Raw genomic sequence first — 19,756 nt, forward strand, 5'->3', positions numbered from 1 at the left:
TAATTGCTGTTGACAAAACACTAGAAGCCCAAAGGCATTCCCCCCACCCCCACCCCCTGTGCTGACCCAGCTCTCTGAGCTGCTGCGCTTATTCAAATGACCGAAGCATAAAGTATCTCCGTGGAGACAGCGAGCCAGTAACATTACAAGGGGGGGCTTATGCCTTACAGTGCAAGTGCAAGGAGGCAGGAGGAGGTGGCAATGGTTTATGTGAAAGAAGTCTCCCCTTTACACGCAAATATCTAAAAACTATTAATTTTGGGGCAGCAGCAAGGAAGAAATACATGAAAGGAAAATTGATTTCTATTTAAATGGTATGTTTTCATCACCTTTCTTCAGAGCCTAAGCATCCATCTTTGAGTACCTGTGCTAATTGATTTCAAATGCAATTCAACCCCATCGCTGTAGAATAATAAATCTCAGGGCAAAGAGGCAAAGGGGGAACTTGAGCAGAGCAGGAGAGGGATGCAACCCGTGGCGTTTACGAGGTGTGTCTGTGTTATCCTGGGTGAGCTTGAAACAGTCCCCTGATGCATGCCAGCAGCAGGAGCTGCTCAGTTGTCTGTGCAATGGACAAGCCCTTGAACTTGGAAGTCCTCCTACTGATCCAGGGAGTGTCAGTTTCTGGGTTACTGTCTGGGGCTTGAGTAGCCATGCCCAGGCATGCACTGTCCCTTTTCTGAAGGATGAAGGCATTCTTGGGGCCACTCTTCTATTCCTCCTTGCAATGCCTGCTGCCTTCTTTCCCAGGGCCCCTCATGGACATGGTCTTCTTGGCAAGCCTCCTTCCTCTGATCCCCTTCCTCCTAAACTTGTGCCCATTCCTTGCCAGGGGACTGTCACTTTGCAATGCAAGCAGCTGAGCTGGTCCCTGGCAGGTATGACAGAGCCTTGCTAGAGGCCCAAAAGTCCACCCTGGGTGGAGGGATAAACCTCAGAATGATGTGGGTTCAGGCTCTACAGCTGGTCACAGCTGTGGGGTTCATCCTGGTGATTTCTTACCCCTTGTACAGGAGTCTTGCCCCTGCTCATCCCTGGCAGAGGTAAGGGCCAAGGGCATGAGACTAGAATGCAAGACTGGCTGGGAAGGATCAACAAGAGCTCTTGCTTATTCAGTGGCTCTGTGGCAGCTTTAATATTTTCCTGAGTAAGAATCTAGCCAAAAAGGAGGAGAGTCACTAATCTGTCAAAACACCCTGTACAAAGAAGCTGAACAATCATGAAGAAGGGAGGTGCATGCTCCAGAAAATAAACTCATGGCAGACAGCCCAATCTCCAAGCCTCTGGTCAGCAGGTGGCCCACTCAGAAGGAGCAGGTAGTCTAGCGAATCTGTGGAAGCCAGAAGAGAGCTGGGGCTGGAGACCTATGCCCACCTGTACAATGGTTGCGTCCTGGTGGGTTGTACAGGGGGCAGCTGTTAGACTTGTGTGGGGCACGACCTAACCTGCAACAGCATCAAATCCTTAAAACTCCCCACTTTGCATTCCCAGAACTCTGCTGGAGCCAAACTACTCCCAAGAAGAACTGAATTCTCTCCAAGGGTTTTTCTCCAAATGACTGAGCTCAGGAGTTTGTTTCTGAGAATGGACAGTTCTACCCAGGATCTATCCATGTTAATTAAGCCAGAAGCAATATCTATATAAGATCAAAATATAGAGTCATTTCATTCAGTTTGGGCACAAAGGCAATTAATCCACATTTCCAATGCATAGACAAATTACCCTAAGACAGACTAAGTTATTGATGGATTTAATGGTCTCTTTTTTTGTACAGATATGACTTCATTCTTTATGATAAGCATTTCAGTAGTTATATGAGTACATTTAAAAGGCCATGTTTTCATCCTGTTGAATTCTCAACCCATGTAAATCATTTTTTCTTTGTCTCTTTAAGGCCGCACCTGTGGCATATGGAACTTCCTGGGCTAGGAGCTGTATCAGAGCTACAGCTACTGGCCTATGCCACAGCCACAGCATTATCAGATCAGAATCGTATCTACAGCCTACACCACAGCTTGCAGCAACATTAACCCAATAAGCGAAGCCAGGAATCAAACCCACATCCCCATGCATACAAGTTGGATTCTTAACCCAATGAGCCACAACAGGAACTCCCTAAGTCATTTTTTTTTTTAATTTAAAATTTTTTCTTCTGTTTTAGTGAGATGTAATTGACAAACAGCCTGTAAAAGTGTAAGGGGTACAGCAAAATGGTTTGATGTCATGCATTGTGAAATGATCATCATCAGTTTAGTGAACATTTATCACCTCATAGAGATACAAAATAAAAGAAACAGAAGAAAAAATTTTTTTCCTGGTAGTGAGAACTCTTAGGATTTACTCTCTGAACAACAGTGATATATAACTTTCAGCAGTGCTAACTGCATTTATCATGTTGTATATTACATCTTTAATACCTATTTATGGTAAAAGTAGAAGCTTGTATGGTTTGATGACCTTCATCCAATCTCCCCTCCCCCACAGCTGCTTTATGGCATCAAATGAGCTGGGTCGTCATGGCCCGCAGTCTCTCCCCATTACTTTCAAATTCATTCATTCATTCATTCATTCAATCTCAGCCCTCACATAGCTCACTGTTTAATGGGGGATGCCAGACTTTAAACAGATGAACATTTCTTCCTGCGTTGTGCGGCTCTGATAAGGGGGATTTAGAGCAAAAAGCCCTGGCGACTGGCTAAGCCCAGTCAAGCTCTCATTTCCCCCCAGTTTGCCCATTTCCCACCTGCCAACCCCCCATGGGGCCTATTGATTTCTGACACGCCTTGATGTAAAATTACACGTCGTGATATCATTCAGTAGAACGCTGACAAAGCCAACACCCCCCCACATCAGCTCCTGCTGAGCGTGCCTTCTCTCACACCCACTGCCCCCTGGAGCCCGTTCCTGAATTCCATTTACAGCTGGGAGGATGCAGCAGAGACACCCCACGGAGGAAGGAAGATAAATAAAATTTCAGTCGGACCCATTGATCTCCCCTCTGATCAATTTAATAGTCAGGGAGGTGGAGAAGTGGCAGGAAAAGCCCCGCCACGCTGCTGCTTAACTCACTTCTGAGGGGACGTCCCTAAGTAAATCTGCCACACTCCCAGCTCACATTCCCTGGGTGAGAAAGCCCTGACTCCGGAGCCCCAAAACAGAGGAAAAGGAGGTGGGAAGTAATTTGGAATAGGAAAGAACAGGCATTAACAAGCTGGACTTAAAATACCCATTAGGTGATTAAGGGGATTAGGCTGGTATTATTTGTATGCTCTCTCTCTGGAAGCTATGACGGAGGCTAAGACTCAGCTCAGCACCCTCCCTCCAGCCCACGTAGAAATAAATGCACAGTGACTCATCTTTCTCTGAGCAAGACCCAACTGGCACTGAGGGAATGTTTTTCAGCCCCTCCTCCGTAATAGGCAAAGTGCAGCTTCTCATCATGAAGAAAACCAACCTTTTCCCAGTGGAGAGCGAGCCCTGTTGCCTTCTTTTTCTTTTGCTCCGGGTTCCCTACTGTTCCGGGGGGGCCAGGACTCTGGGTCTGTCTCAGGTGTTGTCAGTGCAGAAATGTTATCACGCTATTACCCTGGTGGGAAAATCCTCCAGCTTGGCATTGGCATCCCATAATACACTAAACCTGAGAGCAAGTCTGAGGCATCTTCCAGGATTTAACTAAGGGTAGGAAGGAACTTGGACCAGATATCACTTAGGGGTCAATCAGAGCTGTAGCTGCTGGCCTGCACTGCAGCCACAGCAACGCCAGATCTGCACTGCATCTGCAAACTACATCACAGCTCACGGCAACGCCAGATCCTTAACCCCCTGAGCAAGGTCAAGGATCGAACCCACAACCTCATGGATATTAGGTTCATTTCCACTGAGCCATGAGGGGAACGCCCCCTTTATTTAAAATTTATTTTCCGAAGTATAGTTGACTTACAATGTATTAATTTCTTCCGTACAGCAAAGTGACCCAGGCGTGCACACACACACACACACACACACACATATATATATACATTCTTTTTCATATTCTTCCCAATCTTGATTTATCACAGGATAATGAATATAGTTCCCTGTGCTATACAGTAGGACCTTGTTGTTTATCCATTCTGTATATAGTAGATTGTATCTGTTAATCCCCAATTCCCAATCCATTGCTCCTCTGCTCCCCTGACCCTTGGAAATCACAAGTCTGTTCTACATGTCTGAATCTATTTCTGTTTTGTAGATACATTCATTTGTGTCATATTTTAGATTCCACACATAAGTGATATCATATAGTATTTGTCTTTTTCACTCTGTTTTACTTCACTTAGTATGTTGATCTCTAAGTCCATCCATGTTGCTACAAATGGCATTATTTCATTCTTTTTCAGGGTTGAGTAATATTCCCCTGTACATGTGTACCACATCTTCTTTATTCATTCATCTGTCAATGAACACTTTCATGTTTTGGCTATTGCAAATAGTGCTGCTATGAACATTGGGGTGCATGTGTCTTTTCAAATTAGAGTTTTCTCCAGATAGATGTCAGGAGTGGGATTGCTGGATCATATGGCAGCTTAATTTTTGTTTTTTTAAGGAATCTCCATATTGTTTTCCACAGTGGCTGTGCCAATTTACATTCCCACAGAAGCAGCTCTTGGTCACCACCCAGGGCTACTCAGAGGAAGAGCCCACGGTGTCTCCTGGTTGAGTAGCATCCCAAAATGATCAGGACCGGACCTCACAGACAGGAAAGGAGAGGGCTTTGGCTTTGCTTCTTAGAGTCTGCTGCTCCCCCAGCCTGGGTATCTCCTCACTCCTCCTGGCTGAAGCCCCAGTGTCTTTCCGTGGTTTTCCACCACACTATCCTGGAGCCCCATCTTGGATCTCTCACTCGCTCTCCACCAGGTGTCCATCCAAAGGTCAATCAGCATCATCACTGCAATCCAAGCCTTGAGCTAAAGGGAGGGAGCCCTAACTAAGGTGGGTGGTGTGGGGTTTTAGACATGAGAGGACATTTTTGGAGACCTGGGCCTTCTGGATGGAACCACACCCTATAGCTGGTCACCTGTGTGCAGCCTACCTGGAGGGTCCTGATGTGCGCTGGGCACTGCTGTGGTTGAACTCCACTCCTTGTCCCCAGAGTGGCAAAGTAGGCTTGACAGTGCTGGCAGCCAGTGGCTACAAAACTCCAGAATGGTGCCAGCTCATTGTGGGGGAATGATGGTGCCCAGGAAACTCCACATTGAACTGTCTTTGTAGGTTACGCTTTAAATATATGCACACAGCTCTCCTGCTGCCTGAGACCATCCTTTCCTGGGCTCAGGCTCTCAGTCCTTCCACTGTCTTCATGGGCTCCTTTTTCACCCTGGGCCTCAGGTTGGCTTCAGGTTCTCACATTTACAGCCAAGTGTCCCACCATGCTACAGACAGTTCTTTTGGATGAGAGTTAAGAAACTAATGGAACTGGTCTCTGCAATTCATTTGTCTGGAAAGGAGATGGTTCCTATTTTTCAGGGATGAGTAGCCATCCAAGTGTGGTTTTTGTTCATATCTATAGTACATCCAATTCAATTATATTAACAAGTATTTACTGGGCATCTATCAGGTGCAAGGTCCTAGGATGATAGTAATCAACAAGCTGAATTAGTTTCTACTCTCACAGAATAAATAGTCTGGAGGATGAAAGGGGATGCAGATAGGGTAACATAACATTCTAGGACAATGGGATAAAGACATCAGCAAGAGAAGCAGAGGCTGCAGTCAGAGGCCTGAGCTCTTGAGGGAGGTCAGGAAGGGAGATCCGTGGGAAAGAAGTGACATCTCAGCTAAAACTTGGAGGATGAGCTGGAATTTGAAGACAATGGGGAGGGGCTGGGGAGGGAAGGAGAGGGCCCCAGGAGGAAGGAAGGCATGCACAAAGGACTGGGGACCACTGGGCATAGCATGAGGACCTGTAAAAAGTTCAGCTAGAGCCTGGACAGAAGATGATGGGGGAAATGGGAAGCGATAAGACTGGAGAAATGAAGGTACAAATCACAAAGGGCTTAGCCCATTGGCTAGGGCTTTGGGCTTCATCTCTCCTAAGGGCCCTGAGAAGCCCCAGTGGGAAGTGAAGGGCTCAGATCTGCATTTGAGACAGATCTTTCTGACTGCAGTGAGGGGAGGACATGAGCAGAGAGGGAGGAACTGGAAGCAGGGAGATCAGGTTGAAGGCACCTGCAAAGCCCAGGCCAAAGATGCACCAGGGAGCATCAGTGGGGATGGAGACAAAGAGGGACATGGGAAGGTGAGTAGAAAGGACATCTGCTGCCCTGCCTGAGAGCTGTGTGGTCATTCCCTGGGATAAGGGACCAAGGGGGAATGGGGGCCCTCGTTCCAATTCGGAGCAAAGAAGTCTCTCACCTGTAAGCCCAAATGCTGCTGTGCTCTTGTGCCCTGTGCCACCACCCCAGGCCCTAAGGGTATACACAGAACCTGAATTCCTTGTTATCAGTTGATGTGTCATACTCTTTGTGTCCCCAACACCTGGCACATAATTGGTGGTGAAAGTGTTTATTAAATGCCTACATGAATGCATGCATGAGTGCATTACTAAATACATATAAGACAGAATCTCTGACTTCAAAGTTCTTAGAGTCTTATTGCAAGACAAGATTATCCTACATCAAACAATTAAAGAACGCACAAGAGAGAACATAATTAAGTTCTAAATCATCTGGTTCAGGCTGTAAGTGCTGGAGTTTCAGAGAAGAGAAAGATCAATGTGGGCTGGAGGAGTTAAGGATGGCTTAAATATAATTCCCCGACATTACTGTACCCTGGAAACAACAGTGCTGGTCTTAAAACTGAAGAGAGATGAAAGACAACACAGAGAGCCTTATTTACCCAGCTCTGTACAGCAGACCACCATGATATCGGGGGACTGAATTAATAACACTGGCCTTGGGGGGTTAACACTGTTCAAGGGGATTTATTCCTGTACAATTAATAGTGGGCTCTGACATAATCCATTCTCATTGTATTCTTTTTCTTTTAAGATTTTTTTTATTGAGGTAAAATTCACATGATATAAAATTAACCATTTTAAAGTGGACAATTCAGTGGCATTTAGTACATGCACATTATTGTGTCACTAGCTCCTCTTTCTAGAGGCAGAATATTTTACTCATCCCCTAAAAACCCTGTTCATTGTATACTTGAACCAGCAAAGCAATATGGTAGATGGAGAGGAACCCTGGAATACAAGGCCTGAGGTCTCATCTGGGGTCTATGATTAAGTCGCTCAAATTTGACCCAGGGCAAGTCACCAGTGATTTCCAGACCTCAGTTTAATAATCTCTAAAATGGGGGTATTTGATTAAGATGATACCCAAGGTCTCTGCTAACATTATAACACTGTAATTTTAAGTAGAGTTGTCTTTCACATTTGAAGACGGTTACTGTAAAAATAAATTTGTTGGTGAACTATATTATTTAAAAAATTCATGGTGATTTTTTAAGAGCAGAGATGGAGGAGACAGGATTATCTGAGGCCAAGATGGAACCAGAGTGACACGCTGGTAAAGAAAGTGGAGTTTGGGGAGGTCATCTAACTGTCTCTCTTGTTTTTTGTTCATTCACGTATTTTAGTGTTTATCTCCTTGGTGGACTCTGGTTGAATTCAGCAATTAGAAGGGTTTGTTCTAAAAAGTTGCATTAGGTGCCTCCACTGAGCTGGGTTAGTATCCTGAATAATTTTACATCTAATCCCAAAGTTAAAATTTCTTCCTCTTTCTTCCTGCCCAAGTCTTTAATTACCACTCTTCTTTACCATCTTCTCCATGCCCATCTCATGCAAAGAGTTTCCAGTTTTCTAAGTAATTTTAAACTTGTACAGAGTCTAAGCAAATGCACAGACTCTCGAAACTAATGGAGAAAAAAAAAACCCCAAAAAAAAAACAAACAAAAAAAAACCACACACACACACAAAAACCAAGAGAGACGATTATATGTTAGGTCTCAGAGTTCATGGGGAGTCTTCTAAAATTCAGTAGCTATTTGGAAGTTCTAGTCCACTGCCAAAATTTGAAGTTCAAGAATGGAGAGATACTCTGTGGTTGAGATTGCTTCTACATGCTGCTTTGGGTAAAAATACTAAAGATAAATTTAATAAAGTGAACCCGGAAGCTATAGGATTATATAGCAAGGGTCCCCCAAACCATAAGAACAATAAGTACAACTAAATATTTATTTAGTAGACTAAATAAATAGGATAGATTTTGGTCCAAGGCCGACTAGGTTTGAATTCCACTTTATATACTTACTAGTTGGGTGACTGGCAACTTACTTGACCTCTTTTGTGTCAGTCAACCTAGACTAAGTTATGCTACAGTAACAAACAATCCCCAGTCTCAGGAGCATAAACAAGCAAACGAAAAAGTTTTACTTCTCATTCACTATCCCAGCTCTTGCCACTGGTACCTAAGCTAAGGAACATACCTCTGTCCGTGACATGCTACCCTTGCAGCAAAATGGAAAGGGAGATGGCAGAATCACGTAATAACTCAAAGATTCTAGTCCAAAATGGTTTACATCACTCCTATCATATTTACTCGCACAAGCAAATCACACAGCCAAACCAGGCTTCAATAAGGCAGGGAGGAGGAGCAAATACTTGAGAACCTTACATGTCTACCACAAAGCTGTCCTGTTTTCCCATTTGTAAAATGGGAACAATAACAGTATTTACTTCATAAGTTTGTTATAAGATCCAATAGCTTCATAGTTGTAGTGCCTGGCATGCTGTAAGTGCTAAGAAAATGTTAGTTATTGTTACTGACTTATATATCTGCAAGGGGTTTTCATGAAAATATTTTTATTATGAAAAACATAATTATAGAACAATATGACATACACACAAGCAAAGAGAAAAAGAATTGGAATCACTTTTATTCTGACCATCAAGCAGAAAATACCATATGCGTTTTGGAGTATCTTTAAAATTTAAACACACAACCACATCACATGCACACACACACAGATATATGTGACAAAAATGAATTATAACAAGTTGTATTATAATCCTTTTCATTTAATTATATTGTAACCAGCTCCATGATAATAAAAATATACTCAATACATTCAATATACTTAATACACTCAATACTCAATACAATAATCGGGATATCTAGATTTTTAAAATCCAAATATTTGGAACTTACCCTGTTTAACAATGGTTTAATGCTCACCCTCACCCATCTTTCCACAGTTTGGTCTTTTCCTCAGGTTACACTTTTAGAAGTGGAATTACAAGATACACACCTTCCCAAGGCTTTGTTATGGATTGTCAGAAAGTTCTCCAGGAAAGTTCCTATGTATAAATCTCACTAGCAATGCAGCTCTCACTAAATACCATTCTTTTTTTCCCCACACTTTTTGCTATCTTCAAATCTGAAGGTGGCAAACGACACCCCCACTGCTACTTTAATTTACATTCCTTTGACAACTAGTAAAGAAGAAATGGTCATAGATTTAATGGCCACTTATATTTCTTCTCCTGAGTATAAATGTTTCTCAAATATACATGGGAACTATGGTGATTTTCTTTAAAAAAATCACACCAATCCCTTAAAATGGTCACAAATATTAAATTACACAAGTAATTACTGTCATTTTGTTAGGTTCAGCAGTGGCATTGTAGTTAGGTAAGAGGTTGTCCATATTTTCAGCGGTTCCTGCTGTGGAACCAGCAGTCTATGAGTGTCTCATTGTTCCACATCCTCTTCAATGCTTGGTATGATCAGTCTTTAACTTTCGCCTTCCTGGTTGGTACACAGTATATTACGTTATGGTTTTATTTTGCAATTCCCTCTTGGCTATTGAGTTTGAGCCCATTTTTATATGTTTATTGAGCATTTAGAATGATCTTTTGTGAAGTATCTGTTCAAGTATCTGGTCCATTTTACTATCTGCCATTTTCTTATTATTTAGTGAGAATATCTATACATTTTCTAGGTATAAGCCCTTTGTCATTTATAAGTGTTGCATGTATTTCAACAGTGGCTTGCTTTGCCACTCTTAAAGCTGTCTTTTAAAAAAATTTTTTATTAATGTATAGTTGATTTACAATGTTAGAGCCAATTTCTGCTGTATATTAAAGCCGTCTTTTGATGAGCAGAATTTCTAAATTTTAATGTACTCCAATGTATTAATCTTCTGTTTTATGGTCTAGTACTCTGTGTATCCTGTTTAAGGAATCTCTGCCTACCGTAAATTCATGAAGTTGTTTTTCTACATTATCTTCTGGAAGTATTCTTTAGGTCCATTATCCATCTGGAATGGGGGTTTTTTTGTTTGTTTGTTTTGGGGGGTGTTTGTTTGTTTTGATTAGCATCAAGGTTTCCTGCATTTGATATTTTTTTTTAGAAAATCCTTTCCCCTGGTCTGTATTTGTGAAAGTTGCATTGTCAGCATATGTGTGTTTGTTTCTAAACTTCCTATCCTGTTGCTTGGCCTATCTTTGTCTATCTTTCTGCCAATTCCACACTGTCTTAATTATCCTAGCTTTATACATCTTAATATCTAGTAACAAGTTTCTCCATCTCATTTATCCTCTTTAAGTGTCCAATCCTTATAAGGAATGGTATATATTTGTCGTGCCTCACTTCTGTGGTTTAGCCCTTTGGGTCCTAGCTCTAACATGGGGTGGGGTTTAAGGATCTCCCTTCCTTGCTAGGCCCCCAGATTTTCATCTCCCTGCCATATATACTCTACTCAGCTTCATGGCCCCTCTTTCTTGAAATAAGCAGGTACTTTGGTGTCAGGCTCAGCTCTCTAGACTTCCTTCTGCTTTGGCATCACAATTCTTCAGTGTTCTCTTAGCCCTCCAGTGCCTCCAAACTGGTATGTTTCAAGTTATGCCCAGCTTCTCTAAGTAAGAGGGTTAGTCTGGATTTTTTTGTCTGCCATTTACAAAAGGCAAAACCTCTTATCATCTTTAATATTTTAGTATATTTGGAAATGTTCATAATACGACAATTTTTTATCCTTTTTTTTTTGCCATTTCTTGGCCCCCTCCCGCGGCACATGGAGGTTCCCAGGCTAGGGGTCGAATCGGAGCTGTAGCTGCCAGCTTACGCCAGAGCCACAGCAACTCGGGATCTGAGCCGCATCTGCAACCTACACCACAGCTCACGGCAACGCCGGATCGTTAACCCACTGAGCAAGGGCAGGGATCGAGCCTGCAACCTCATGGTTCCTAGTCGGATTCGTTAACCACTGCGCCACAATGGGAACTCCTCATAATATGATAATTTTTTAATGCAAGAAAAGAAAGGGATCTCAAATCTACATGCCTTTGGGTCACGACACAACTCTTAAATCATTAGATACCAGACATGGCTGTGCCCTAATGAAGTGTTAACACAATGTTCTGATTCTGGCAGAGGTTCTCATATTGGAAGTGCCTGAGGCTCACGGATGCGCTTGAAACAGAGGCAGGGGTTGGAGGCGCACCTGGAGATGGTGCCACCTGAACCAACACCTCTGATATCTGGCCAGCCCAGGCAAGTTAACCAACTTAGTGCCAAGTACCTAGAACTAAGAGGGAGGAAAGGCTTAACTGACTGAATATTTTCACTTTTCTAAGGACTCCTTTGGACTGTGTCAGAAGCACCTCATATGGACACTGTGTAAGGTTTCTGATGCTCTCATAGGTGGATTTTTGTATGCAGAAAAGTTACTCAGAAAGAAGATTTTCAATTTATTAATAATGAATCCTAACATTTAATGAATTCTTATTATACAGCGGGGACTGGTTTAAGAGCTTACATCTATTTTATTTAATGCTCTATTAATATTGTGCCATTAGTGTCAGCTTGCCCATTTTACAGGTGACGATACTGAGGCACAGTCAGGTGATTTCATTTGCCCTGGATCACACAGCAATTCAATGGTAGTGCTGGTTTTAGACCCTGGCAGCTTGGCTCTAGCAACCAAGCTCTCAATTACTATGTTCCACTGTTTCTTTTTAAAGAGCCAAATTTAAAAACCTGCCTCTAACTTAGGCTTTACATTTAGATTATAAATCTCATTATTTTATGTGTAAGTCTAACACATTTTAAAAACCACTTTAAGGGAGACTTTGATTCATGGTGGCTTCCATTTATAAACTTGGTTAATTAAATTCCTTTAAACATTTTAAACCACAGTTATAAATTTACTATGTCCTCTTTCCTTTTTAAGCACCTCATTTGACTGATTTAATAAACAAAAACCTCCCAGCTACTTACATTCTTATAAATCTAATAAATTAAACTTATGAGTATGGTAACCCCTAAGTTCTCCTAAATGTTTTAAGCCTACAGGTTAATTTTTATAAAATTTCCATTTAAGATCACCAGCCTCATGAATCATTCAGTTCCAAGATTACAAAACTGAACTGTTTCTACAGAAGACAAATTCTCTTCAATATTACCAAATTAAGATACCAAATATGCCAAAAATTCCCTAATATGAAAATATCAGTGTTATAAATTTGATTTTTTTTAATGTTCACATTTGGTAGAGGTGGGGGGCATGCCCATGGCATGTGGTAATGTGAAAGTTCTGGGGCCAGGGATTAAATTCCCACCACAGCAGCGACCCAAGCCACCACCCTGACAATGCCAGATCTTTAACTGCTGCACCACAAGAGAACGCTTAGATGTTCATATTTTTAATTTTAAAGACTTCAATGTTAAAACATGTTTGCACTCTAGGAAAACAATTTTGTCCTAAACAAATCTGAAGGTTACTTTCCCAGGCTTCTCCTTTTCTCCCCCCGCCCCACCGTCTCTACAACTGAGTTTTCTTAAATGATCAAGAGTGTTAACCAGAATTTGACCAGATTCTTATCTGCAACTCCAGCATCCAGACTAAAGCCATGTTTGCAGTCACCACTCCTGGTCTTCAAAACTCCAAGAACAGAGTGGTCATGTGGCCCTCGTTTCCCCGGGTTAAGATTTTAGCTAATTTTTAAGTCACGCAGTATCTATAACCTCTCCTCAGGTAACCACATATTCTACTGGGTTCAATAATCTATTTGCCACTCCATTCCATTCTGATTTATTTTTTATTCTTCCTCTCTGTTTGGGCTATGCAACTTGTATGGATATTAATATAATAACTGATTGAATTCTGCATGTTTCTGATGGCCATGTCTAACTCACATAACTGCTCCCAGCAATATTCACGCACATATACACAGCACTCACTCACACACCGTAAGACATTTTTAGGCTCACGTAGTGTCCTAGACAAACTATTGACCAGTTTTGAATATCCAAGAGAATCCTAAATCTAAGCAGTTAAGTGAGTTATAAGAGAGATGAATAAGAACATTTGCATAATTTCAATGGGAAGATATTTGCTAAAGAAACCTGGGTTTAACTGAAGATTAGACATGAAATTTCTGACTAGCTTGGGAACTGCAAATCAGTTGGTTGCACCATCCTCACCCCTAACCCCACTTGACCAGGAAAATATTTCCTTTTTTGCTCTAAGACTTTTAAAGGCAATGTGATGGATTCAGAAGTTCATTTTCTCTCCTCCAGACCCAATGAGTAAGCCCCTTGTACTGCATTATCATAAAGCCGTGGTAATTGCTTGAACAAGTTAATTTATCCTGCTGGTTTTATCCACTTGTATTTAAAGGATTGAAGGGGTGACAAGGAACAACTGGATAGAGGGGTTTGGTCTGTGAATGCTGAGAGCCTAAGCTCAAACACGGATGTGTTAGGACTCAAGGTGGGTTGCAATGGAGAGGGGCACTGCCTTGCTGGTACTGAGTCTCCTCTGCCTTCCCTTCCTTTCTCTCCTCCCTCCTCCTGAAGCTCCCCTCACCGCTAGCTCTCTCCGCTTTCTCTCCCTTCCTCTTTTCCTGCTTTCTGCTCCCTCATTTACCCTCCCTCAGTCCAGAAATTGTAGCCTTGCAGAGACTGGTAGATCGACACCCCCTACCCCCGCAAAAAAAATCTTATTACTATTGCTACAATCAGAGCCAGAAGCGCTTTGAATGCACGTATTGATAATCACAGCTGGGACTGCATAAGCAAAATAAAGCCAGCAAAATAAGAGCTAGTGGACAGTCAGAGGCCATGGAAAACGCATTGATTGTTGCTGTGGCTTCTTTCCGCAGCGCAGAATGAGCGCGGAAGAGCTGAACTCTGGGTAATTTCGAGCAAACAATGTGCTGTAGAGGGTTATTTGTAGATCCTGAAAATCGAAGTGGAACCCCCAGCTCCCGACAGAACATGCTTCGTTAGTGTGGAACAAAGGGCTGGTGCTGGCTGGGGACAGTGTTTCCCATTCTGCAGAGCAGTGGGGGGAGTCGAGGGTGCACCACGTACAATGGAAGCTCAGGGAGGCGGTGCGGCCGGGTCCCTGCAGCAGAGAGGGCTCTGAGACAGAGGAAAGCCACCCTCCTTCTGGTGCAGGGGCTGCCATTCCGGGTCGAAGCTGCCAGCCCCGACGCTCACTAGCTGCGTGAGCTTCTGCAACCTGTCATCTTCTAGTCCTCAGTTTCCCTTCTGCTTTTATCACCAGATTCTTATGAGGACCAAGGATGATAGTAATGTAAGAGCATCTATTTCATATGCACCAGTGCGATTTCAGAGATCTGCCCAGCGCCATGATGCGGCTGAGTGTGCTTCAGGGACCAGCATGGTCAGGCCCAGAGGAAGTAGATGGCACATTCGATCAGGGTACCTGGGGGAAAGTTTGATGTAGGGACTCTTACAAAGGATGGAGAGGGTTAAGGGACAGCAGCTGAGGGGCTAAAACAGCAGAGAGAGGTTCCATCCCTAGGTCTAGAGGAGGAAACAGGTCTAGAACTTGGAAAAAATGGCAAGTGTAGCTATGAGAGAGGGCTGCCCATGAAAGCTGTTGCCTTTGTTCAGAGGACTCACCCACTCCCCAGGGTGGCCCATTCACGGAGGAAGTCGGGGTGGAGGAAGTAAATACCCCGATATCGACTTGGCTCTCATCTCAGCCTTTGATCTCCTGGCAGAGACTTTTGTTGGCTCAGCCCAGCCAGAAGCCAGAGGACAAGGAAGCCCTTGAATGCAGACTTCCCAGGTCCACCTCCCAGGACCAGAGCAGGGGAACAAGGACAGAAAGTAGTTCTGGAAATGTCCAGCACAGCGCCCTTGTTCTGTGTCCCCTGCCCACCCTAAACATTGTTCTTTGATATCTTTATCCACTCATATGTCATTTGTCCACATAAGACTCCTTGAAAACAGGGCCTATACTAACATCAGCGGGTTCAAATAAATGAAATTGGAAGGTTCAGAACTGCAGGAATTGCTTCTGCAGCAGCAAGGTCAGAGCAGGCTTCTCTGTGATTCTCTTGGCCTTTCTTTTATGCTTGCCACCTCTCGGTGACATGATCCAAGCATGTCATCATTCTAACCTCAGTGCCTAGCATGGTCCCTGGAGCACAGAGGCTACTCAGTAAGTTGGGAGTGAATGAAGGAATGATGGCCCGACCACCAGCTGGAGATGACCAAGATCAGAGCGCTTCCTCTACCTGTGAGCACAGTCCTCCCCAGATGCTTTCTGGGCAGAGTCTGTACACTAGTAGGTCCTGCTCAGGGACCTTCAGAGCCTCACTTCCTGTTCTCTAAAGTCTCTGCCCCAGATGTGCCTCTGCTGTGCCTGTCTGACCCAAACATATCAGCACCAGGCGACTGAACTCCACACAGTCTGCTCCTACTGTGTCCCCACCATCACCCTGAGTTCCCAAACAGACCCCATCCTTGTCCATCCTTGTTACTGTCATGCTCAGCAGAGGGACATGTAAACCCAATCCTCCCTTTACAGATGAGAAACTGTCTCAAGATACTTGTTTTCTAGAGTAGGAGATTCTTCATGATCCTCCTACGGAGAAAACTCCTGGCCCGGAGGAGAAGGAAAAAACCACCTGCTCCCAGGGTCTCCCCACTCCCAATCTCCCCACCATCCCACAGCCAGCTTCTCAGAGATACAGGCCCTTCCATGGACTCTTGATAAGAAGGAAGAGAAAGAGAAGGAGGAAAAGGAGGAGGAGGAAGGGAAGAAGGAGAAGAAAGGAAAGGGGAAGGAGAAGAACTAGAAGAAATCACACCCCAAACATCTGGGTTGATTTAGAGGAGCCCATATATGTGGCTCTCAACCAATTCCTTCAGCTACTGGCCACATGAATCACATCATTCTGTGGGGCGGGCAGCAGGGTCAGAGAGAGACCAACTTCCTAACCTCTCTTCCAGGTTTTGCCTGGAAAACATTAGTTCCCAAGAGTGGATACCGAGACTTCTCTTCAAACCATCAGTTCACAGAATTGTCGCAGAGGGGAGGGTAATCAGTGCGACACAGTGCATGTGTCTTAAACACAGTGACATGTGTCTTAAAACAAACCTGCTTTTCTGACCTGCAGAGCATTTTAAACAATGGAATGAGTTACTATATTAACTAGTTACAAGGCCACCCCAAATTAACACACCCCAAATAAGATGGAAATGTTATTTCTACATCACATCAAATCTAGATGGATCCAGGGCCCCAGAATTCTGCTGTCTTATTGATATGTCATTCCCAGGGTTTATAGTTTGTCCACATAAGTCCAAATGGTCACCAGTATGTCTGTATCCTGCCAGTAGGAATGCTGGGGAGGGGAAGGCAAGGGCACACCCTGCCCTTTAAGGGCAAGGCTTGGCCATGTATACTCACTGTTTCCACTTCATTCTCTTGGCCACGTTTTAGTCACGTGGCAATCCTTAGCTGCAGAGGAGGCTGGGAGATATAGTCTTTATTCTCAGTGGTTGTGTTTCTCACCTAAAAACTGTCTCACTCTGTAAGAGCAAGAAAAAATATTTTTTTAGGGACAATTACAGTGCCTGCTGCAGCTGTGAACATATAAAAATGGATATGTTTCACATACAAACACAGATGTTAAATTTCTCTTTAAAAAGTTGAAGGATCTGGAGTTCCCGTCATGGCTCAGTGGTTAATGAATCTGACTAGGAACCATGAGGTTGCGGGTTCGATCCCTGGCCTTGCTCAGTGGGTTAAGGATCCGGCATTGCTGTGAGCTGTGCTGTAGGTTGCAGATGTGGCTTGGATCCTGCGTTGCTATGGCTCTGGTGTAGGCCAGCGCCTACAGCTCCGATTCGACCCCTAGCCTGGGAACCTCCATATGCTGCGGGAGCAGCCCAAGAAATGGCAAAAAGACAAAAAAAAAAAAAAAAAAAAAAAAAAAAAAGTTGAAGGATCTGACAATATTGGGAGATACTCATACAGGGTAAAAGCCAGCTGGACTAAGAAGAAGCTGAGCGCATTCCAATGGAATGAGGCAAGTCATGCCTTTAGGGGTAGGATAAAAGTAAGAGTTTGGATTAATCCAGCTTCCTTTTCTAGCAAAGGGTTCTACTATGCATCCTAACCTCACCACCATCTCCACCATCAGTGCCATAAGAACAGGAGTGCTTGGGGTCAACATTAAACCAAAGAATTCATCCATTTTCTTCAGCAAAATTTACTTGTGCACCTACTATGTGCTAGTCCTTGTATAAGCCCAGAGAGACAAAGAATAAGAGAATAAGATACAGATTTTTAGAGGTCTTATTTTTTTTTTTTGCAACATTTATTTTGAGGACCCTCAAGGCATTTTAAAAATTAAATTAGTTCCTATATTCATATATGGGTCTCAATCCTCCACTGTATGCTCATTATAATAGGAGCTACGAGGGAGGTATTTATGTAGTTTAAGATAAGAACCAGTACCTGCTGACAAACTAGTGAATAAATAAACAGTCCTGAAGGGTTTCACTGTGGAGAGTTTTGGGGAGTTTCCTCCCACTGTCCTTCTTCCCACATTGGCAAGTGTAATTTTAAGTATGGAGGATGATATGCTGTTTTATGGATCAAGGAACCATGTTTTCCCCCCAGAGATGTAGCACATGTCTTCTCTTAAAGAAGACTGGCTCCTTCAAGACAGAAGAAAACATTTCCCTGGAAGTTCCATTGGTTTCTGCTGGTAGTTGTGTCATCACCTTTAGGGTTGGGATGGCCATAGTATGTCAGTCTGTAGGTCATCACGTGACAAGCATTTGGGGCTAGAACTTCAATCTTGACTCTATCATCAGGTTGATCTACTTCTGATCCATAAAGTCAACTTGAAGCAAAAGGAACATGCAAGAGGAATGACATGGGACTAGAGCAACGTTCTGATTCCCTTGGTGTGGACTTGGTGAGATGGAGAAATGACGGCCACTTTAGTCTCACCCCCCCACCTCCCCAGAGATCCTCCACAAGTTCTCTACCATTCAGTCACTCTGAGGACTAGTAGTTACAGCACTGATTTGGGGTCGCAAATCTCAGCAAATCCCAACAAACACGCTGGGAGATTTTGGAAACATTACTTAATCTTCCTAAAGGACAACTGGCTTCTCTCTAAAATGAAGATATTTATGGTAACAATACAAGATTGCTGAGTAGAATCGTTCATTCATTCAACATAAATTTGCGCTCTTACTGTGTCCTAGGGGCTATGTTCTAGTACTGACAAATTCCTACTTTCATACAACTTATACACTACTGAGCTAAATGAGTTAGTGCATGAAAAGGGTTAACTATGGTGCCTGAAATGTTGTTAGAGCATTATTATAACAGCAGCTAACAGAAGCGACCACTGTGTCCCAGAAGCGTTTACTATCCTCAGGGTCCAGGGAAGAGATTAAAGAAGTTCTACTGCCCCAGACCTCAGAGGGAAAAGCTTCTGCCCACTCATTCACCCGTAGGATCTACAGACTCAATGTGTTGTCCTTAAGAAGTCTTGCATCTTACAAGATGCCTAGAAATTCTCAAGAACAGAGACTTCAGTAGATAGATAGACAGACAGATAGACAGATAGATAACTTTAAAGCAAGCAATAACCTTATGCATAAAACACCATGGTGAAGTTTTAGATGCTGAGAGGTTTTGATAAGTAAAGTATTTGGTGACAGGAAGCTTTCCAGTGCCCTCAGATCACAGTCAGAAAGGTAACAACCCCTCTGTTTCTACATAAAGCTAAACCCTGCTTAACGCCTTATTATTCCTGACTACAAGGCAGTTAGCTCTAAGGAGAAGACAAACCTACAGGCACTGCGGCTTTTCATTGCACTTGGGGCATTTGCATGCCAAACTGGGTCAGAAACTGTTGAAAATGGAAAAGTACCCAGAAGCGATTCCTGACAGGCTCTGTGCCTGCTGCCTCCCCTGCAGGCTGGTGGGCGCAGGTGGGGGAGGGAGGCAGAGGCTTGTTCCCAACACCTCCTCTCTGCCAGGGGAATCACAGGACATGAATAAACAACATGGGCCTTAAACAGCAAGGCAGGCAAAGGATGAAACTGCTTTTTGCCTGAGGCCCCATGTTCTAGTGGCCAAGGATTTCCAGGGAAATCAAACCTGCTTGGCCGGCTTCCCTGGAAGGCAGGGAGCCCAGAGAGGTTGGCAGAGATGTCCTGGCCCCTGGTCACTAGGCAATAATCAAGGTCAGTCCCAAGCAGAGGGTGTCAAGTGGGTCTTGTATTTATGACAGTGTGAGCAGGGGAAGAGCTAGAAGCAACCAGACCTGTGGTTTATTAGTGATCGGCCACCCCGGCTGGCAGGGAAGAGGGTCTAGAAAATTAAACACCCAACGCAACAGACCTAAGAAAGGGGAACCAAGCAGACCACTGAGCCGCCCCTCAGAGCCTTGGGATTCCTTCAAAGACCTCTCGCATCTTTGCTT

The 19,756-nt window shown here is 43.6% G+C and overlaps 1 long non-coding RNA gene across 13 annotated transcripts in view; it reads right to left on the minus strand.

Annotated features, from left to right (window-relative positions):
* Nucleotides 1-19,756, minus strand: part of LOC102164252 (uncharacterized) — a 234,037-nt gene that overhangs the window by 55,195 nt on the left and 159,086 nt on the right. For 2 of the 13 annotated variants that reach the window (XR_014840282.1, XR_014840295.1), the window contains one exon: nucleotides 16,714-16,835. The exons of the other annotated variants lie outside the window; for them this stretch is intronic. This is a non-coding gene — a long non-coding RNA (uncharacterized LOC102164252). The remainder of the gene's footprint in view (nucleotides 1-16,713; nucleotides 16,836-19,756) is intronic. 13 annotated transcript variants of the gene reach the window in all.

Source organism: Sus scrofa, chromosome 1 (genome assembly GCF_054392235.1).
Source record: "Sus scrofa isolate SSC_HxYL_T2T_F1_AM1 chromosome 1, Sscrofa_HxYL_maternal_Yorkshire_Landrace_v2.0, whole genome shotgun sequence".
Taxonomy (NCBI): Eukaryota; Metazoa; Chordata; class Mammalia; order Artiodactyla; family Suidae; genus Sus; species Sus scrofa.